Below are 18,614 nucleotides of genomic sequence, written 5' to 3'. Positions count from 1 at the left end.
TTCCCATCACAGTTCCCTGCCCTTCACATTACAGCTCCCCGACATATCAGAGCCCCCCCTTCACATCACATGTACAGCAGGACCTCCCCTTCACATCACAGTTCCATGTCCTTCACATCACAGCCCCCCCCCTTCACATCACAGTTCACTGTCCTTCACATCACAGCCCTCTTCACATCACAGCCCCCCCCCCTTCACATCACAGTTCACTTCCCTTCACATCACAGCCTCCCTTCACATCAGAGCCCCCCCCCCCCCCACATCACAGTTCCCTGCCCCTCACATGACAGCCTCCCATCACATCAGAGCCCCCCTTCACATCACATTACTCCCTGCACATCAGAGCCTCCCCTTCACATCATAGTTCCATGTCCTTCAAATCACAGCCCCCTTCACATTAGAACCCCCACTTCACATCACAGTTCCCTGCCCTTCACATTAGAGCCTCCCCTTCACATACCAGTTCCATGCCCTTCACATCACAGCTCCCCCCTTCACATTAGAGCCTCCTCTTCACATACCAGTTCCATGCCCTTCACATCACAGCTCCCCCCCTTCACATTAGAGCCTCCTCTTCACATACCAGTTCCATGCCCTTCACATCACAGCTCCCCCCTTCACATTAGAGCCTCCTCTTCACATACCAGTTCCATGCCCTTCACATCACAGCTCCCCCCCTTCACATTAGAGCCTCCTCTTCACATACCAGTTCCATGCCCTTCACATCACAGCCCCCCTTCACATCACAGTCCTCCCTGCACATCAGAGCCTCACCTTCACTTCACAGTTTCACGTGCTTTATATCAGAGCCTCCCCTTCACATAACAGTCCTCTCTGCACATCAGAGCCTCCCCTTCACATCACAGTTCCATACCCTTTATATCACAGCCCCCTTACACATCAGAGCCCCCTTCACATCAGAGCCCCCCTTCACATGGCAGTCCTCCCTGCACATCAGAGCATTCCCTTCACATCACAGTTCCATGCCCTTCACATCACAGCCCCCCCTTCATATCAGAGCCCCCCCTTCACATCACAGTTCCCTGCCCTTCACATCACAGCCCCCCCTTCACATCAGAGCTTCCTCTTCGCATCGCAGTTACATATCCTTCATATCACAGACCCCGCCTCTCCTCCTGGCCAATCCGGTCTTAAGACCCACTTCCTGTCCTGATTGATCAGGAGGAAAAGCCGGAAGACAATAGGAATACGAATATTGATTTGCTGATGTCACATGTCAGTGGGTGGGCTCTGCACCCCGAGCCCAACCTTTTTGAAGCCAGTTAGAGCCTCAGGCTCTAATCATGAGCTTCAAACAAAAAAAACTCGTAGAAATCTATGTGCCCGGTGCTCCACATAGAGATTGGGGCAGCACATGGTTAGGGGGGGCAGCGCCTCTGCACCCCTTATGGACTGGCCACCGCTGCTGCAGCTGCTGGCAGAGGACAGGCTTTCCTTCTTAGGCTGTGGTTGCTTTAAAAAAAAGGAAGATATTGAACACTTTTTGTATTGATGTATTTAGCTGATTTAAGCTGAAGGTTCGTTTAGGCTTTACATTTTGTTCATGGGTTTAGATATCCTTTAAAGATTGAAAGGTAAAGGCAAATTGGTTATTATAAGGCCCTGCGCCTATTAGATTATAATGGCTCTTTCAGCGGAGTTTCTGTAAAAGACACGCAGACTGTAGCATATGGATTGCACATAGCCAAGGCATGGCCTGAGGTTCATGTACTCTGCTGTAAAGTGCTATTTTAACTACGGCTAATGGAAATCTCACATGTTGGGAATTGGGTTTTAGCCTGACACGCATCAAACTGATCAAAGCCAAAGTCTGTTTGGTTGCCAATTTAAACCTAACCCTTAATGACGGAGTAACTACTGCATGACAGTTACAAATTACCCAGACTTGGCAATTAACGCTTGCTAATAGATAGACTTACAGAACAGAAGCCACAAAGTGAAAAACATTTCATAAGTATTTTCTTAAAAGATTTGCTCAAATCTTTCAAATGGTTTAAAGTGTACCACTAGCCAAAACATTCTTTTGTCGTTTTGGATAGCCTACAGAACAGTTAGAATCCCTTCCAAGTCTTTATTTATTTTATATTGCTGTCTATGACCCCTCTGGTGAGATTTACTCTCTCTATTTGTCGTGGTGACCATTATCTAGGACAGCAACTGATGGAAAAGACAAAATTTTACAGTTTTCACCAGAACAGGAATAGCAGGGAAATCTTCCAATGGGGACACCTTTTCAGTTTATCGCTGTCTAAAATGGGATTCCCCCCCACTTTGGAGAGTGTTTTTCTTTTTTTTTGTTTTATTCTTGTTGTGTCTCTGCGACAAGACATTGGAGCAGTGGCATAGCGTGGGGGGTGCGGGGGGTGCCGTGACCCCGCGCGCGATATTTAGGGGGGGGCACAATTTTGTGCCAGTAGTGTCACAGTGCTGCCTCCTCCTAATTTTAATTTCCTATGTCCCCCACGTTCCGGCCGCCATGTTCAGTGTCCGGCGCCCTGTGATTGGGTGTATGGCGGCCATGTGGGGCTGGCCTGTCTGTGATTGCAGTTGCTCCTGAAGTCCCGCCTCTGCACATGACCACCATGCGCCCAATCAGTGCGCTGGGAAACATTGAACATGGCGGCCGGAGCGCGGGAGACACAGGAAACAAGCACTGGAAAGTGTGAGCCGTGGGGGCCGCTGTCTTCTCCTCCTCCTCCACCTCCTCCTCCTCCTCCACCTCCTCCTATCCTCTGGAGTCTGGACTGATGCAGGACAAAAAGGCGAGGAATGGATGGACTGGGGGGGTGGGGGGAGAGGCACCGTATATGTAGCGTCAGTATAGGAAGAATACAGGCAGGACAGTATAGTGGTCAGTATAGCGTAGTGGTCAGTATAGCGTAGTGGTCAGTATAGTGCAGTGGTCATTATAGTGTAGTGGTCAGTGTAGTATAGTGGACAGTATAGTATAGTGATCAGTGTAGTATAGTGGACTATGTAGTGGTCAGTGGTCATTATAGTGTAGTGGACATTATAGTGTAGTGGACAGTATGGTATAGTGGTCCGTGTAGTATAGTTGTCAGTATAGTGTAGTGGACAGTATAGTGGTCAGTGTAGTATAGTGGACAGTATAGTATCATGGTCAGTGTAGTGTAGTGGACAGTATGGTATAGTGGTCAGTATAGTGTACAGTATAGTATAGTGGTCAGTGTAGTGTAGTGGACAGTATGGTATGATGGTCAGTATAGTGGACAGTATAGTATAGTGGTCAGTGTAGTGTAGTGGACAGTATGGTATAGTGGTCAGTGTAGTATAGTGGACGGTATAGTGGTCAGTGTAGTGTAGTGGACAGTATGGTATAGTTGTCAGTGTAGTATAGTGGCCAGTATAAGGGTCAGTGTAGTGTAGTGGACAGTGTAGTGGACAGTATAATGGTCAGTGCAGTGTAGTGGACAGTATAGTGGTCAGTGTAGTGGACAGTATAGTGGTCAGTGCAGTGTAGTGGACAGTATAGTGGTCAGTGCAGTGTAGTGGACAGTATAGTATAGTGGTCAGTGTAGTGTAGTGGACAGTCTAGTAGTCAGTGTAGTGAACAGTTAGTGCTCAGTGTGGTGGACAGTATAGTATAGTGGTCAGTGTAGTTCTCAGTGTAGTGGACAGTATAGTATAGTGGTCAGTGTAGTTCTCAGTGTAGTGGACAGTATAGTATAGTGGTCAGTGTAGTTCTCAGTGTAGTGGACAGTATAGTATAGTGGTCAGTGTAGTGTGTAATGGTCAGTAAAGGAATCAGGTTGGTCAGTGTTGAAATTAAATAGGTTAGTGTAGTGGTCAGTATAGGAATCAGGTAGGTTAGTACTATTGTATTGGAAGGGACTCAGGGAGTGCTAAAAGTCTGCAGGTTAGGGGGCGCAAATTATTTGCCTTGCCCTGGGCACTGACAACCCGCGCTACGCCACTGCATTAGAGGAAAGCTCTGTAATTATGAAATTACTCCTTAACCACTTGGCTCTGGAAGATTTTGCCCCATTCATGACCAGGACTTTTTTTGCTATTCAGCACTGTGCTACTTTAACTGGTATTTGTATGGTCATGCAACACTGTACTCAAAAACAATATTTTTTACTTTCTGCTTTAAAACTTATACAATAAAACGACAAATTTCTTCATGAATTTAAGCCAAAATGTATTCTGCTACATGTCTTTGGTAATAAAAAATCCCAATACGTGTATATTATTTTGTTTGTGTGAAAGTTATGGTGTCCACAAACAATGGTATATATGCAGGAATTTTTTTTATTTTTATTTTTTAAATACTGGTAATGGTCGTGATCAGTGGCTTATAGTGGGACTGTGATAGAGTGGCGGACAATCTGACACTAGCTGACACTGGCTGGGGGAGGGGGGGAGTACACTAACTGACTGACTAACACTGACTTCAATAGTGACATTAATACAGTGATCAGTGCTAATAATATACACTGTCACTGTACTAATGACACTGGCTGAGCAGGGGTCAATGTCTCCAGGAATTAACTGTGTGCCTAACAATGTGCAATGTGTGTGTTTATATGGTGCTTTTACTATCATTCATTTACTATCATTTACTATCATTTATTATCAAGCTTGTTGTTTTTGTTCTTGTTGCTTTGCATGGAAAAAAAAACAAGATCTTGCCAGTGTAGAGAGCTCTGTATTTGCCAACACAGAGCTCTCCTCCACGAATCACTAAGCCAATCAAAGGGTCTCGGTGATTAATCATTGGCTGGCACCCAGTGATCGGCTTGTGCTGTAACAAATCACAGCAAGGCCGGGGCAGTTGGCAGGCATGTGCTCTACCCGGAAGCGCTGATCATATACCAGATATGTGATCCAGCGCAGAGCGGCCACCCTTCAGCAGTATAGCTGTGTGAGGCAGTTGGGAAACGGTTAAAGAAAAAAAAAATGTAAAAACAATTTTGTTACATTTTGGATAGAGTGGGGAGGAGGGGATTAAAACATCTGTCTGTGCCCCCATAGTTTTGATAATGATGCAGGAGGCAAAAATCTCCCCAATGGGACACAACAAAAATAAAACCCATGACAGGGGTTATACTGTAACCTTCTTCAATCTATTACAGTAAATCTACTTTATTGTACTTTAAGCAGTTCAACTACTTAACCGCTTCAGCCCCGGATGATTTCAACCCTTTCCTGACCAGAGCACTTTTTGCGATTCGGCACTGCGCCGCTTTAACTGACAATTGCGCGGTCGTGCAATGTTGCACCCAAAAAAATATGTATTCTTCTACATATTTCTGGTAATAACAGTATATTGATTGGTTTGTGCAACAGTTATAGCGTCTACAAAATAGGGGATAGTTTTATGCCATTTTTATTATTAATTCTTTTTTATTAGTAATGGTGGCGATCTGAGATATATCTATATATATAATTTTTTTTATCATGACTGCGACATTATGGCAGACACATCGGACACTTTTGACACTATTGTGGGACCATTGTCATTTATACAGCGATCCGTGCTATAAAATACATTGGTTACTGTGTAAATAACACTGGCAGGGAAGGGGTAAAACACTAGGTGTGATAAAGGGGTTAAGTGTGTCCTAGGGAGTGATTCTAACTGTGGTGGGGGGTGGGCTTCCACTCACATGACAGCGATCACTGCTCCCGATGACAGGGAGCACTAATCTCTGTCATGTCACTAGGCAGAACGGGAAATGCCCTGTTTACATAGGCATCTCTCCATTCTGCGGCTCCATGACACGATCGCCGGGACACCGGCGCACATCGAGTCCACTGGTCCTGTGGGCATGGTCACCCTGTACACGGCGGGTTCGCACCCCGCTAGCCCCGCCAATTAAAGGGGACGTACAGGTATGCCCATTTGCCCACCGTTGCCATTGTGCCCACGTATATCGGCGTGCAGCTGTCGGCAAGTGGTTAAAGTGTATCTAAACAAAAATGTAAAACATTGCACCTTACCAGTCTTTAGATGGGGTGGTTACATTAGTTTTCTTTATAAGCCTTTTTTTCTTTAGCTTTACAAGGCCAATGCACACACTTCCTGTTTTAGAGTGACAACACTGTACTGTATCTGTGGCGAAGCATTGTGACCCTAGGCTACTTTCCTGATTTTGTTCACAAAGACCTTTCTCTTTCTTTATCTCAATTACATCTCTTTATTCAATACACAGGAAGTTACAAAGACTCTGCATTTCTATTAGGGTTAACAGGTACGTTTCTGTACTTACTGTTCTTAGTCTGAAAAAAAAGAAGACTAAAGCAGCCGCCACATCTAAGGACTGGTAAGCTGCAATGTATTACATTTTTGTGTTTTGGATATACCGTATTTATTGGCGTATAACACACACCCCAAGTTTAGGAGGGAATTTTAAAGAAAAAAACTTTTAGGAGGGAAGTTTAAGGAAAAAAAAACTTACATTTAAATGCCCATCAATGCAGCCTTGTCAGTGTCATTTGCAGCCTTGCATTGCAGCCTTGTCAGTCATTTGCAGCCTGCCATTGCAGCCTTACATGTCATTAGCAGCCTTCCATTGCAGCCTTGTCAGTCATTTGCAGCCTTGTCAGTTTCTTTTGCAGGCTTTCCGTTAAAAATGGCACCGCCGAGATACAGAGCGGATGTCCTGTGTATCTCGGCAGCGCTCGGTAGCTCTTGGCCGTTTTCGGATATTTTCGGCCGCACTCGGCCATTCTCTGCGGCTTTTGACCATTCTCGGAAAATAGCCGAGAGCGCCCGAAAATAGCCGAAAGCTGCCGAGACTGGCAGAAAAGGCAGAAGAGCTCACAATCTGATTTTAAGGGGAAAAAAGTGTGTGTTATACGCCGATAAATACGGTACTGTATATTAGAAACCCACCCTAAAACAAGATAAAAATAAACAGGCTAGTGAAAGATAAAATGCAAAAAACACTTTTTTCTGAAATATTCAACTCCAGACAAATTCAACTCTCCCAAAGTACTTATATGCCAGTAGATGCCCCCAGTCTGGTAGCCAGCATTATTCAAACCGATTCCTCTGAGACTAGGTCATCCTGGATCCACCCCAGGCTGTGGCTGGACAGTGAAAGGAGAAGATGCTCTGTAATTAGGTTATCCCTCTGTCACTTTGCTTTCTCCCCCCTATCAGCATGCCTTCTTTTCAGCACATTAACTCATTGACTTCTTATGATGCTTCTTCCTCTCATACTCCAGCCCTTCTGTAGAGGGACCAGATGAGACTGATACCAGGTCAGAGTCAGGTACTTACATCTGATAATGTATTAATAACTACAGAGCTGACTTAAAGCCGAGTTTCACCCAAAAATGGAACTTGCACTTTAAGGGAAGGTGACCCCCTGACATGCCACATTTGGCATGTCATTTTGGAGGGGGCGGGCGGATACCCTCTTTTTAGAGGGTCCCAGCTCCCACTTTCTCCTGGCACACCGCGGTAGCGGAAGGGAGATCACCTCCCCCTCTTCCCTCTCGGCAATCGTCTGGGACACGTCACAGGTCCCAGATGATTGCCAGCCAGTCACGGCGCGCCGCGTGACTCACGCATGTGCAGTGTGTGACTAACTATGAAGCCACAGCCGGGTGCCCACAGTAACCATGCCATCGCCGCAGAGAGGAGGGGGTGACGAGCGGGGCTTCGTTCCCCTGCATCGCTGGACCCTGGGACAGGTGAGTGTCTGAATTATTAAAGGCAGCAGGTGCTGTATTTGTAGCTGCAGACTTTTATTTATTTATTTTTTTTAAGCAGAACTCCGCTTTAAAGTGGTTGTAAAGGCTAAAGGTTTTTTACCTTCATGCATTCTATGCATGAAGGTAAAAAAACCTTCTGTGTGCTGTTCCCCTCACAGCTCCTCCCTTATACTTACCTGAGCCCCCTCTTGATCCAGCGATGTGCACAGGAGCCTCTCTCTCCTCATTGGCTGAGACATTGGCTCCCGCTGCTGTGAATAATATCTAGGGAGCCAATGAGGAGAGAACGGAGGCAGGGCCAAGCTGTGCTCTGTGTGTAAATGGACACACAGAGTGCAGCTCAGTAGTTAGCCTGCTCAAGTGCCTCCACGGGGGGAGAGCTAGGACCGCCGGCGGGCGTTTCAAAATGTGTCTTATGGAAGCATAGAGTGAGGCTCGTGAGCCAGCATGCCCCAGGGCTCCCATAGCAAGCAGCTTGCTATTGGGGGCACTGGTCAAGGGGGAGGAGTGGCAGCGAGGGACTCGAGAAGAAGAGGATCGGGGCTACCCTGTGTAAAACCATTGCACAGAGCTGGTAAGTATGACTAATGGCAACTTCTAGGGCCTGACTGAGTCAGTGATGGGCCTAACCATGTGCTAGCTGTGCCTGGAGTCAATTTTTAAGCAGGAGAGGGAGAATGATAGTCTGCAAGCAAGTGTTGTGCAGGAGGAGTTTGACGAAGTGTCATGTACAAAGAGTGTGCATAGTTCTGACCAAAGATGACTGTTCTATAATTCTACTGGGCATCCCATATATTCCCATCCCTATCCAAGTGCAAATCCCTCAATAAAAATACAAAAACAAGCATATGGACTGTTTATTGTCTTCAAGGTGATTGGGAAGTGAATGCTGGGCTGGTCAGAGTGACAGGTGTACCACAACTTTCAGCAGCCCCTACAGGGGTACCGCTACATTTGGGGGCTCGTTCTGGGACCAGCTGATCATATGTAAACTGCCAGCCATTGCTCCTAGAAACCGAGGAAGCCGGGGAACTGTATTTGTTCCACCAGTATTAAGGAATTGAACCCTGAGAAGGACTTGTGTGCTTTGCCTGCTATTCAGAACTGTAAAAATAAGTGTTGTTGCCCATAGCAACCAGCGGGAGCTGTTATACATTGTTGCTGCCTGCTTACTCAGTGGCCTCAACCAGCGCTGGAGCAGGCACTTATACTAAATCTGCAATTCAGTGACTTTTTACCATGTGCTGTCATCCATGGCAACCAAGGCGGGCGATCGCTCTCATGGATTACAAATATGTCCTGCGATCTGCTAATGCTGGACATCTCTCACTGGATTACAAATATGCCCAGCACTCTGCTAATGTTGAGCATCTTGAACTTTGCTCCATCCATACTTCTGCTATAGACAGTAAAGTGAGCCTGGAAGTATCTACTGTTGATCGGGGTAAACCTGCGGGCGGGACTCTGTTGAGATAGTAGGACATTGACTAAAATCTTTTTTCGTGCCACCAGCAACCACAGGGAAAGAGGTCATCTGCCTTCGGTTGCTCAGGCACAGTCGGTGCTGGGCAACATGCCTGGATAAGTCCTGGTAGCATCAGAAAGCCTGCAGACTTCAGTTCTTCCAGCAAGGGGTTACAGCAGCATGCCCAGGGAGGCGTCTGCCTATCAGTTCCACAGGTGCCAGCCTGTCTGAAAGCGAGAGGGTGGGGCTATGCCCTGGAGGAGACGAAAGTTTCTCTGCTAGCAGCAGACACCACAAGGCAGAGGAAGATGGTGGATGGTAGCCGGCTGCTACCCACCTTGATTTGGTTGCCTGATATGCAGGAGCAGGCACTGGTGGATACGGATGTCCGACTGGAGCCTCATGGGGGGTTTTGCCCTCGGAAGTGATCGAGGGAGCGTAGCAACTGTGCCTGCTCTGTACAGAGTGCTGGATTCTGACCGCGGTGGTAACTGCCTGGGCTCAGTGCGGCCATTGTGGGGAGCCACTTACTTATTAGCCAATTCTAAGTCCCTTGCCATCCCAGTCCAGAAGGAGCCTTTACCAGAGGAAGGTGCACCTCCAGGTGAGCTGGACAGGGAAATCGAGGGCCGAGTTATTGATTGGGGTTCCGCCAGAGTGCAGGCCAATTTTGGGTCTCTAGAGAGGTTGGTGGAGCGGTCATCACCCAGTTACAATCATGAAAAGGAGTGGGAGACCGGGGAATCCCAAGTCCTTGAAAGTGGAGGTGGACCAGAGCCAGCAGTGAGCTCTAAGGAAGCCGCAGGAACCCTGATTAGTAGCAGACAGCTCTATTTTAACATGCCTTCCACTACCCAGACCAGAGCGCCTGTGTCAGGGCTGGGCTCAGCCCTTCCTTCTCTGAGATGGCTATTCAGCTCTTGGCTAATTCCCAGCTCCTATCTCTCCATAGTTACTCACCTGTTGATAAGTAGCAGTCGTGCCTACTTAAGCCGTCCAGTTCAGATGATCTCTGCCTTCGCCTTGGTCACCTCTCTAGTGTTCCTGTTAAAGACTTGCTTGGCTGACATTTTTCTGGCTCCAGATCCTGCTTGCTGTTCTACTATGCTGTTCTCTGGCTCCCTGACATTTTGGCTTGTCTGACTATCTGTTCCGGTTCCTGAACTCTATTGTCTCTGTTAGCAGGTTATAACCCCCTCCTGACAGAACAAGACAGAAAAAAATGTGTGTGCTTTTGTTTTATATTCCTGTTGGCAGGATACTAACTCCTTCCCAACAGAAATAATGTACAGTATGTAGTTAGGTGTAAGTGTAGAATGTATATTTCTTTTGTCTTCTTTTAGGATCTTCTGGGATGGGTGACGGCTGTCCATCCCCTTCAGCTGAAGACAAGAATTCTTGAAGACAGCATGTCTCTCATGTCTCTCGAGGGAGTTAGCTGCAGGGACCTGTAGTTAGAAGTGCCTTATCCATTCTGTACAGATGTAAATACCTATCAGAAATGTATATACTTCTATTTTTGTACGTAATTTATTTGTACAGTTCCCCATCCAAGTTGTTTCCCTTTTCCCCTTTCATTTCATTTCATTTTATGGGATGTCCTTGCTCCTGGGGCCAGGAGCCATTTTTGAAATTTTTTTTTGAGGGGTAAATTTAGCACCCTCTACTTAGGTAGGCGCTAGAGGTGAGATTTTTGTGAAAGAGCAGGTAAATTTAGGCCTCATTGTTTTGATCTACGTGGGCTGGGAGTGGCTCAGAGTAGGCTGGTGACTCACAGATAGCATCACATCTCGGTTACCTCATTCTGGCCTCTAGAGGATTCTAGAAGAGGGGAGGGGAAGAGAAGTGGAGCTGCCTGGGGTGTTTAAAGGAGCCTTGACCAATCCCCAACTTGGATTGGCAGAGAGCAGGCCTCCTTAAATACCTAGAGTCAGTCCAGCTGGGGAGTTTTTGTAGGGTGGAAGAAATGAGGATGGAGTGCTAGGCTGTCAGGGCCTTTGAGGCTGCTCCCCATTCTGGGGGGGGGGGGGGGGTGACCTTGGGCCTGGGACTCGGGTGCAGAAAGGATCCCTTCAAGACCACATGAAGGACATGGACAGGAGGCACAGAGAGGAGCCAGAGAGGACAGCAGGAACTAGTGCAGACGGGAAAGTCTTCAGGAGGGAACTGCCGGTGTGAGCAACTGGGAGGGCTGGTGAGTGACATGTGCTATCGGGAGTACTGGAGAGGCATGCCAGAGAGGACTGAGAGCAACAGTCAAGTCAGTGTTTATCTGGTATAGTCTGTGGCTGTAATAGCTGGATGGTGACGTATCCATAGAAAGGGGTATTAAGGGTTTAAAAGGAAGGCAACCATCTTCAGAGTGTGTCCAGAACTCTGCAAGACATGAAAGGAAAAAACATGGAGGGAGGGGTGCCGACCTGAGTGTAGTAATAAAATGATGACTTTAATAGGATAAGATTAAAAACAGTTGCAAGATGATAGAAGATGCATGCGCGTCAAAGTAAAGTGCAGTCCTGGCATTCCACATGGCTCTGTAGGTCCCACTGCAGTTCCGGATAGCTGGAAAGGGTTGAGCAGCTGGCTGGAATGGATCACAGTGTTTCTCCAGGAGCAAAGGAATCAAGAAGCTCCACACTGACCAGCATGGACTGTGGAACAGGATGTTACAAATCTACTAGATATGTTATCCTTCTACTCCTGGGAACCCACGTACATATGGGCATCCCTGGATGTCACCTCCCTTTACACATCCATTCCCCATGATGTAGGTCTGATGGCAGTAGAATACTTCCTATCCCCCGATCCACTTATCAACCCACGACAAACCCACTTCATACTTGAGGCAACAACTTTTTGCCTCAAGCATAATTACTTTGAATTTGAAGATCAGTTCTATCTACAAACCCAAGGTACTGCCATGGGGGCAAACTTCATCCCAAGGTATGCAAATCTAACAATGGGTTATTGGGAACTCCGCCACATCACACACAACAATACCTTTGCTGCCAACATAATTTTTTACGGGCGTTACATCAATGCTGTAATAATCATCTGTGAATGCACCACGGAGAACCTCAGCAGTTTGTTTCCCATTCACAACAACTTGGGACTCTCTTTCACCTTCGTAGCGGACCCCAACAAACTGGCCTTTTTGGATCTAGAACTCTATCACAGTGGCACACAAATAGATGCCACCAACTACGTTAAACCCACTGCAGGGAACTCATACATGCACTACCAGAGTTGCCACCACCCCAGATGAACAATATTCCCAAGAGCCAGTTCCACAGGATCCGACACAATTGTACCAGAAATGAGAATTATCAGACCCAAGGCCAACTCTTAACCCAAAAATGTCTGGACAAGGGATACCCCCCAGCTTTCTACATATATAATGTAAGCTTAACAGCTGGTAGATGTGGTGGCTGCAGTCATTTACATTTTTTTCAGACCAAAGCACGTTTTTAGCAAGCACAGAAACAACAAAAAAATAACTATTGACCTTATCTGAAATGTAGTGCCTTGATAATTTTTTGTGAGTGGAACTGAAATCACAATTTTATCATCCTTCCAAGCTATCTTTGCTGAACTACAAATCTCTCTGCTCTCATGTAATAAATCAGGAGAACAGCCTGAGGTGACAAACATGGTTCACTCCAAAGATACAGTGCAGTGAGTGAGCATAGTCTCCCTAGGACAAGAAGTGTGTAAGGCTGGGTTCACACCTATGCAATCTGGATGCAGGTTTCCCTGCATCCAATTCGCATAGCAGGAGAATGTGACAGATCCCCCCACAAGATGCATACCAGACCCTTATCCGAGCACGCAGCCTGGCAGGTCAGGAAAGGGGGTGGGGACGAGTGAGCCCCCACCCCCTCCTGAACCATACAAGGCCACATGCCCTCAACATGGGGGGGTGGTTGCTTTGGGGCAGGGGGGCCCTGACTCAAGGCTCTTTCCCACTCTAATGCTGGGTGCACGGTGTGCATCTACTTATATTGGCATAGGGCGGGGTCACTGGGTGACGTCACCCAGAGACATGTTGGGGCAGTGACGTCAAAGGTTGGCGGGGCCTCAGGATGATGTCAATCTGTTGACCCCGCCCTATACCAATATAAGTAGTGGCACACCGTGCATCCAGCATTAGAGTGGGAGCGAGCATCAAGTCAACATCTGAAGAAGAACAGATGGAGAAGACAGCAAAGGGAACCCAGCAAAAGAGCAAGAAGACAGCGGAGAAGAAGCGGCAGAGACAGAAGACAGTAGACAGAGGGAGAAGAACCAGAGAGGGCTAGAACAGTGGTCATCAACCCTGTTCTCAGGGTTCAGTAACAGGCAAGGTTTGCAAGATAACTGAAATACATCACAGGTGATATAATTTGCTGCTCAATGATTGTAGTATTCTAGTCTGCATCTCCCCAAGGTAATACTTAAAACCTGGCCTGTTAGTGGGCCCTGAGGATGGGGTTGATGACCACTGGGCTAGAAGACATCAGCGGAGAGTGGAGAAGAGCCAGAGAGGGGAGAAAAAATCGTAAGAGATGCCGGAGCTGCCTTAATAAATTACTTAAAGAAACCTGTGTACTGTGTTTTATTTTTGACACTTTTTTTAGGTGAATGGGTGGGCAGGATCTGGGGGCCCCCTTGTTAAAGGGTGCTTCCAGATTCAGATAAGCCCTCCACCCGCAGTCCCCAACAGCCAACGGCCAGGGTTATCAGGAAGAGGCCCTTGTTCTCATCAACATGGGGAGAAGGTGTTTTGGGGTGGAGGTGCAGGGCCCTCCCTGCCCCAAAGCACCCACACCCCTATGTTGAGGGCATGTTGCCTGGTATGGTTCAAGAGGGGGGGTGGACGCTCACTGATGGAATGTTGAAGAATGATGGTGCAAGCAATATGCACTGACTGGTAAATGTGTTGAATTAGTCAACGTAAGGTCACAGAGGCTGTCAGCATACATAAAAGGAGATTACCGGATACTGTGTTGTTATATTGATTACATGTCTCCTAGTAGCCCATGGTTTATTAACAAATGTAGAGACTTGAAAGGAGGAATAAATAATTTGTTTTTATGTTGTAGTATTGTATATCACACTTTACTGTCTTGGCTTCTTATTTAAACGTGTATTGACTTTTCTACTAAATGCATAAAATGCATGCCATAATGTGTTTTTGAAGGTTCAGTCACACGGACATATGCATATTTTCTGCACAGAATTTCCACACTAAATTTGCACAGGATCCTTTTTTTAACCAGATCAAATTGCACTGCTTTGAGGCCGCGTACACACGCGCGGACTGTTCGCCCAACCTTGTCCGCTGAACAGTGTTTGGGCGGACAGTCCGCTCGTGTGTGGGGCTTCAGCGGACAGTTTCAGCGGACAGTTGGACGAACAAGGTCTTACGGAAATTCCGAAAAACTGTCCGCTGAAACAAGGTTTCAGCGGACTGTTCGCTCGTGTGTAGGCTTGTTCGGCCAACTAAGTCTCGCGCATGCTCAGAAAGGATTTCCACGTCGGAAGGTTGCATTGCAGTGTATAGGACGTCGTATTTTTCGTCCCGTCGTACGTGCCGTTCACGTCATCGCGCACGGTTTCAGCAAACTGTTCGTCCGTCGTGTGTGGCCATGTCCGTCCATGCTAAGTTTGAGCGGACTGTTTGCCGAAACTGTTGGACGGACAAAGTTGGGCGAACAGTCCGCGCGTGTGTACGCGGCCTGATGTGAAAGGCCTTCATAGAAAACAATGTATTTGTTTTTGGTGGTAGAGCGCAGAAGAGCTAGCCTACGTAATATACATGCCTAAAATATTTGCGTTTAAAGGCATGTAGCATTTGGGCCTATACAATTCTTCTAATGACTCTATGTGCATTCGCTTACATGCATTTATTTGCGTACAATCTGTAAAAATACAGTATACAACCCTGGATGCAGATGTGTCCTACTTTTTGTGTGCCACTGAACCCAGTACATGACTACATGTTGTTGTTTGTAGATGCAGCTGTATGTATGGTCCCATATCTTCCAACGGCAGACTCACATTGGTGTTTTACGTGATGCCACGCAACAACATGATGTCATCACACACAACACTGATGCTTTGGAAGATCTGCCTGTTCTGCTTGTTTGTGGGACAATACAAATCAATTATCCGTTCATATTTGTGAGTGCATTCTATATTTTTTAATAAAATCAGTTTTTTTTAAATTTTTTACGTTCACTGTGGTTTCAACCTTCTTTATTCCTTTTTGGTTTACCAGTAAAATCCGTTAATGAAGAGTGGAGTTGCTGTGTGGATACCATTGGATACCCAACTTATTTAAAGCGACATTGACCATTTAATGGTCTAAACATTCTGGTAAGAGGCTTTCAAAGCTTTATTGCATGTGACTGGAGGTGTTGGAGAGCACATTGGAGAGCAATGTGTGGAGGAACACACATGAAGGTGGCGATTTCACAAATTGCCAGCACAAGAGAGTTGCCAGCTTTATCCATTTAAGATACATTTTAACCCCAGCACCAAATACCTCTTTTTGCTAAGAGCTGCAAAAAAGGCTGATGTTGGAAGATATGAAAAGGTGTGTGACAATAAAGCATTGCTAAGGAACACCCACCATTCCTCATGTCTATCAATCAATGTGACATTATGAACACTTTGTATGCTACAGTTTAGTTGGTCACAGATGGATAGAATTTCAAACTAAAAATATTAGGAAAAGTCTTAGGAAAATTTGTATGACAATTCTCAGAACATTCAGGGTGTACTTGTGTCTTCCACCTGCACCAAAATGCTGGAATATCATGACAGCTGGAGATAAAATTTGCACCGCATCCGCACTAAATTTGCACAGGATCCTTTTTTTAACCAGATCAAAATTGCACTGCTTTGATGTGAAAGGCCTTCATAGAAAACAATGTATTTTCAGATTTAATGAAAATCTATGCCTTTTGGATCACGTCAGATTTACATCAGTGTAAACCAAGCCTAAATCAGAAACAGACAAAGCTTGCAGATTTTTGAAAGCACCCAACACTTCTCATTATCTTTTGCAAGAACACTTCATTATAATAGGCCCTCAGCTGCAACACAGTGGCTCGGAGACAATACTCACAAACCACAGCAAACTCCATTTTCCATATTCTAAGTTAACCCATATTTAACAGGAATGTCCCAAGAAAACCATACGACTGATGGGTCTGAAACCATTCTATTAGCCCTGAATTTTACATCCTCCAAAGACCAACAACCACCACAGCATGCAAGGGTAAGCCCTTACCCTTGCTCAAACCTTTACACCCTCTTGGAACCCCAGAAACTGCATGTCAGTGCCCAAAGCATTCAAGTGCACACCATCAACTGGAAAATACTGCCAAATGGTGACTTCTAACTCCAAATGCCAGATGACCAAACCTCTCTTGTGAACCACAAACCTGCCCGCTTCCTTATTCACTTTAACGTGAGCTTTGTTAACCTTCTCAACTGGTCTGACTAGAGGCCAGGTTGTACAGCCAACAATATCTGAACATGTGATCAGCATGTCTAGAAAAGCCATGTGGAGCCTCAGAAAATCTAATTTAATATTGTAAATCAGCTCGTGCATAGAACTAACTTCCAAATTATGCCCATTAACATGCAGCAACAAAATATCAGGTGGGTTTATCTAGCCTAATGAAGCAATTCACTTCATGCACCACCCTGTTTCGGCATCATGCCTGGAACCCCTATCCAATGAACACTGAATAGTATTAGAAGAACGATTCGTGCAGAGCAAATGTTCAGCCCAAACATCGCCTGTGCGCCCATTCAGCGAACACGCAAATTTGCGGGGTGCACAGTCAGGTTATAGTGAAAGCTGGTCATTAAAGAGCGGGGGGGAAGTTGGCCGCCGCATCCTTAACAACCAATGAGTCATCAGCTGTCAATAGGCTTCCCTGCTAACAATTGAATAAAGGAAAAAAAATATATGGAAAATCCACAGTAGGCCCTTTGGGTCTGACATGGATTTTAAGGGGAACACCATGCCAAAATGTCAAAACAAAAAAAAATAACAGTTGAGTCCCCCCAAGATCCATACCAGACCTTTATATGAGCATGCAGCCTGGCAGACCAGGTAAGGGATATGATGAGCGAGTGCTTCCCTCATCCTGAACCATATCAGGCCACGTGCCCTCAACATGGGGGTGGGGACAAGGGCCTCTTCCCCACAACCCTGGTCGGTGTTTGTGGGAGTCTTTGGGCAGGGGGCTTATCAGAATCTGAAAGCCCTCTTTAATAAGGAGGCCCCCAGATCCTGCACCCCTCCCCCCTCATGAATGAGTAGGGGTACATTGCATCCCTACTCATTCACCAAAAAAAGTGTCAATAAGAAAAAAAACACAAACACTGTTTTAGACAAATCCAGTGCATGCTGTGTTGTGACATCACAAGGGGGTGGTGCCACCAAGTGACATTGCCAGGCGGCTCCGCCCCATACCTATATAAGAACTGTCTAATGGCAGATCCTGCAGTAGCCGGTTCACCTCCGTTGCAGGCGGAGCATTTTTTTAAGGCATGATTGACAATGGATCTACATTGGGGGGACATTGTTTTTTTTTATTTTTAATAAAGGAATTTGAAAATATGTATGTGTGTGTTTTTATTTATTCTTGACACTTTTTTGGTGAATGGGTAGGGATATTATGCACCTCATACTCATTCACATGGGGGGAGTCTGGGATCTGGGGGCCCCCTTGTTAAATGGGGCTTCCAGATTCAGTTAAGCCCCCTGCCTGCAGACCCCCACAACCACAGCCTAGGGTTGTCAAGAAGAGGCCCTTGTTTCCATCAACATGGGTACAAGGTGCTTTGGGGTTGGAGGGCAGAGAAGCACTCCCTCATATTGAGAACATGAGGCCTAATATGGCTCGGGGGGGGCGCTCGCACATCCCCCCTTTCCTGACCAACCAGGCTGCATGCTCGGATAAGGGTCTGGTATGTATGGGGGGGGGACGCCTATAAAAAAATTGTATTGCCCGGTGTCGCAGCCATAGCTTGCAGCCACAAAGTGCATTTAACCAGTTGCTGACCAGCCGTCGCAGTTACACTGCAGCAAGCTGGCTGGGCGACACTAATCTTACACAGCTTGCTGTGGGCGTATGCACGCTGATTGGCCAGCAGGGAGTGGGTCCAGTGGACTTGATGTCTGCCGGCCGCCTGCGATTATTCCCTACAGAGACAGAACTGGGATCTGCCTGTGTGAACAAGGCAGATCTCCATTTTATCAGGAGATCTTGTCTTTCAGTAAGACAGATATGTGTGTTGTCCCAAGCAGTCCATCCCCCATAAAGTTAGTAAACACACCCAGGGAACCCAGTTAAGCCCTTGATCGCCCCTGATTTTAACCCCTTCCCTGCCAGTGTCATTAGTACAATGTCAGTTCATATTTTTATCACCTATCAATGTA

General features: G+C 46.4%; 1 protein-coding gene and 1 long non-coding RNA gene across 2 annotated transcripts in view; one reads left to right on the top strand and one right to left on the bottom strand.

Moving 5' to 3' along the window:
• LPAR4 (lysophosphatidic acid receptor 4) overlaps positions 1–18,614 on the bottom strand; it is a 173,664-nt gene that overhangs the window by 61,769 nt on the left and 93,281 nt on the right. The window lies entirely within an intron of this gene.
• Positions 15,429–18,614, top strand: part of LOC143925120 (uncharacterized) — a 52,596-nt gene continuing 49,410 nt past the window's right edge. The window contains exon 1 of the long non-coding RNA XR_013261943.1: positions 15,429–15,529. This is a non-coding gene — a long non-coding RNA (uncharacterized LOC143925120). The remainder of the gene's footprint in view (positions 15,530–18,614) is intronic.

This window comes from Lithobates pipiens, unplaced genomic scaffold, assembly GCF_037356315.1.
Source record: "Lithobates pipiens isolate NorthernLeopardFrog02 unplaced genomic scaffold, aLitPip1_a1.2 Scaffold_1, whole genome shotgun sequence".
Lineage (NCBI taxonomy): Eukaryota > Metazoa > Chordata > Amphibia > Anura > Ranidae > Lithobates > Lithobates pipiens.
The sequence above is the reverse complement of the archived record's forward strand: the minus strand, read 5'-3'. Positions and strand labels throughout refer to the sequence as shown.